Consider the following 4,242-nt stretch of genomic DNA (forward strand, 5'->3'; position numbering starts at 1 on the left):
TAGGTTGTCAGAAGAGCGGTATGGCTGCTTCATGTGTGGGCGTGCCCCCCCCCCCTCTCCCAAAAGACCCTTCAGTCCAGCCCGACAGTGACACAGACAGCGAAAATGGCAGCGGCTTGAGTCTTGCAAGCCGCCCAACGCTTGTTGAGAAAGCAAATGCACGAAGCGAAATGTGGAAGTATTTTGCTTACGTTGCTGACAGCGAAGGCAAGCCCCCTGGACACATCAAACGAAGCCAGTCTGTAAAAAGTGCTTCAATGCGACACAGGTGAACGGATAAACATCGAACCAGCCACGCTATTTCTCTCCGACAGGGATCCCTACTTCTTCAAATATTTCAGTTCAAAGACTGGTTAGCGAATGTGAAGGATACAACATACATGCCCTCTTAAGTCAAACGAGTGTGATTTATTGTGTGACAAGCAAACTTATTTCACCATCGGAGTTTTGCCGACCCCCAAAATAAGGAGGATTCCCCATCCAAGTGCACACGTCACTCCCCACCCGCTCTGCAGTGCCCCCCCCCCTCAAATACAGGCAATTTTGCTGCTATATTCACACATGTGAGCCCTCAGGTGTGAAGGGAAATTCCGGGAAATGGCCGATATTGATTTACAGGCAATGTTCCTCTACGCATGTGTGAAAACGGCTTATGTGTTGTAAATCACTTTAACTGGTCGGTAGACTAGAAAAGCGCTATATAAATGCAGTCCATTTACCAAATACAGTGTAGCGCATGGGAGGATCACGCTATTTCCCCCTAGTTCAGCTCACCCCTGAACAGGCGCCCCGACCGACCAGAGGAGGCACTAGTGCAGTGACCAGGACTCATACCCCACCGGCTTCATACCTGCAGACACGGCCAATTGTGTCTGTAGGAACGTCTGTCCAAGCCGGAAGTACCGCTGCTGGGAATTGAACCCGGGTCTCTGCAGTGGTAGCAGAGTGCTTTTACCTCTACACTGCCCAGACGCCCCTCAGATCATGTTTCTTACTGTCTTTTAAACATTGCAGACTAATCAAATGAAAGTTTCATGCCAGAATTTATACAGTAGGCCTACTGTGAGTTGTTTCATACTCACAAACTGCAGGAGAGCGTAGATCCTCATGGTTTAGCAGCTCACAGGAGTAGCTGTTAACAGAACTGGAAGTAGAGATGTCTTTGTAGGTTAATTGTCCATTCTTCAACCAGGTGTAGGTGGGTTTGGGGTCAGTCAGAGTGCAGTTGGTGTTACAGGTCAGTTTGACATACTTTCCACCTCTGGTTACCTTACCAGGACTCACTTCAACATGTAGTTCTGTTGGGAGATGATGAATACATTTTTCATCAGTTACATGGCAATTTTTTTGATTATATGTTTAATGTGAAAAAGCAAAGCAGGCTTATAAAAAAATGACAGGAAGTCATTGTGCCAGTAACAAAAGGTAACATTTTGACTTGTGGAGGAGAAGACATCTTCTGTTATTACTGTTTGCCCATAGAGGCTGATAAACATTCTAGATTATTTAATTTGATAATTTGATTGTATAATTTAATTTGATCTTTTATCCCCATCCCCCACCCCGAACCCAGGACCTTTTAGCTGTGAGGCGTCAGCGCTACCACTGCGCCACCGTGCCCCCCCCCCCCCCCCCATTCTAGATTATTTAATGCAGTAACCTACTTGTGTGAGTTACTGAGTAAACAGGATGGAGAACAGCTCTAACCTGTGGGATATGTGATGGAGCAGGGCTGCTGAGAACACATCCTCCCTTCAGCATAGGTCACACTAAAGCAGGCTGATGTGACAGAATCTAGAGGAAAAGACACAACATGCAGTCTTATAATGAACTTCATTAGGGTACTGGAGTGGAAACCTATAGGGGGGGGGGGGTACATTACAGTAGCCTATTATATTAATGAGCATAATTAGTTAAACATTTGTTTGATGACAATATTTTTTAATCATAATTTTGTTTTTTCATCATAGCTATAAACAGCCCTTTTATTTATTTTTTAACAAAATAGAAGTCTTTCCATTTATTTCTTGTTTCTTTATCATAATCTCAAAGAAGTTATGAGCTAATGTCACCACTGACCCACTGAGACTTCAGGGGCTCTGAGCTGCTCGTAGCCTTTGACAGCACAGGAGTATCTGACTGCTTCCTCACTGCTGACCAGGTGTTGGTACCAGGGAGACCAGTCCTGATAGAGAAACACTCCATTCTTGTACCACATGTGGACTGGAGGCTTTTCAGTCAGATCACATCTGGTGCTACACATCAGTGTTACTCTCTTTCCCTCTGTCGCTGTCACAGGAATCACCTTCACCTGGAGGTCTGAAATGACAAATGACTGTTAAACATACTGATATTATTCTCAAAGTAATAAATCACTGAGAAAGAACCACTGTACCTGTAACACGGAGATAAATATCACTGGACCAATTCCATTCTGAGTTGTCAGTAGCGTCTCTGCAGTAGTATTTATTTGCATCAGTCTTTCTTAGATCATTGATTGTTAGAGTGGAGTTACTCTCTTTAGACTTATCATACATAACACGATCATCTACAGAGACCTCATTCTTCTGGCCCTCCCAGTCTGCAGTATACCATGTCTTGTTTGAAGTGGGATGTGTAACTGAGCAGGGCAGATCCACTGATGAGCCCTTCAAGGCACAGATGTGGCTGCAGCTTGCTTGTCCCAGAAATCCTGAAACAGAAGCTGACATGATCAAAAGATCTGGACAGATTTCTTCATCTAAAATCATGGCTTTATAGGCTAATTGAAAGATGATAGCATGCTGTGAATTAAGTGCACTTGAAAAAGTTCATTTTAGCACTAGGAAGACCACAGCAGTCATTTTGACCTTTTTGAAATTTACATGACAATAACTTTGTTGAATTTAAAAATACAACACTACTGCTATCTGACTTTTCCTAAAAGTGTCTGTATTGTCATTTAAAGTCGTTTTTGTATGAATTACACAAAAGGCAAAGAATATTATGGTTTTTACCTAGAAAGACCTTCGGCGGTCATTTTCAGTTCACTGAATTTCTCAGGGGTTCTAGACCAATTTTTTTGTCTATATTTTCACATTTTGGTGTTGTCTTGTCTTTTTAAAATATATCTTAACACAATAATTGCATTAATCTCTCAATTGGGTATTTGTCATGAGAGATAATAGAGTTTGGAATCTAGTGGTCAAAATGACCACTTACGGTCGTTCTAGTTATGGTATTCTGGTCCTTCTATAGTGTTAACACGTGTTTACCTTGCTACTTCATTAGCAAAATCTTCAGATTATGACTTATATTTTCTAAGTAAGTCTCTTATTGAAAATGTGCTCTTCAATTGGCCAACATACCAAAAATCAATAAAACAAAACTTAACACAGACAAAAGTCCCAACACCATTAAGGGCCACAGTGTACAGGTTAACTGATAGTGTTGTATCAACATCAACATCAACATCTTCTTCTGCAACTCCACTTTACAAATGATCATTATTTGACAAGAGATAAACACAATCACTTCATACCTGAGAGGTACAGCAAAGCCACAAACACACATCCAGGTTCTGCCAACAACATGGCCGCAGTCCTTCAACCTCCACAAAGATGACTGAAGAACAATATTTGAGGCGTCCGTATCACAAATCCATCATTCATGAAATGATTTGTCCAAATCAACAGCACTCTGCTGACAGAGTGAGTGAGGGCTGAGAATGTAGAAGTTGTGCTTTTGGACAGAGTCAGTGTGAGGGCGGTCTGCACAAATCATGCATCTCTGATCACACATTCACTTCCTTCCTCTTTACAGGAAGTTATTACCGTTCTACGCAAATTAACCTCTAGCAAAGAATCTATGAAGCTGTCAAAATAGGCCTGACTCTCAAAACTGAGTTGTGGGACCCACAAAACTGTTAAAAAGAGTAAACATGCACATGCAAACTAAAAAGGGCAGGTGGCAGGTGCTGAGCTGAAAGTGAACAATATACAAAAAGAATAAAACCGCTCGCACACTGCAGGGCTCCAGTTTCAGTGAATGATTTATTATTGTGTCACGGACCGGGTGTAGTCAGTGACAAAAGGGAGTTCACACATGAGTTTAAATACCAAAAAGTAATTTATTTAAGTCAAAATAACCCCAAAACCAACCCAAACAAAAGTATCAGTATTGTAAAATGGTAGAAATCAGTCATGTTTGCAGCGTATGGATGAGTGAAGTATAGTGTGTGTGAGTGTATGGATGTATGAATGT

General features: G+C 41.8%; 1 long non-coding RNA gene across 1 annotated transcript; it reads right to left on the reverse strand.

Moving 5' to 3' along the window:
- Nucleotides 1–1,718: 1,718 nt before the first annotated feature.
- Nucleotides 1,719–2,508, reverse strand: LOC310790647. Its single transcript, XR_014553393.1, has 3 exons — nt 2,396–2,508; nt 2,080–2,319; nt 1,719–1,794 (listed from the first exon to the last, which is right to left on the reverse strand). It is a non-coding gene; the product is annotated as an uncharacterized lncRNA (long non-coding RNA).
- Nucleotides 2,509–4,242: the final 1,734 nt, after the last annotated feature.

Source organism: Poromitra crassiceps (assembly GCF_964638095.1).
Source record: "Poromitra crassiceps genome assembly, chromosome: 15".
Taxonomy (NCBI): Eukaryota; Metazoa; Chordata; class Actinopteri; order Beryciformes; family Melamphaidae; genus Poromitra; species Poromitra crassiceps.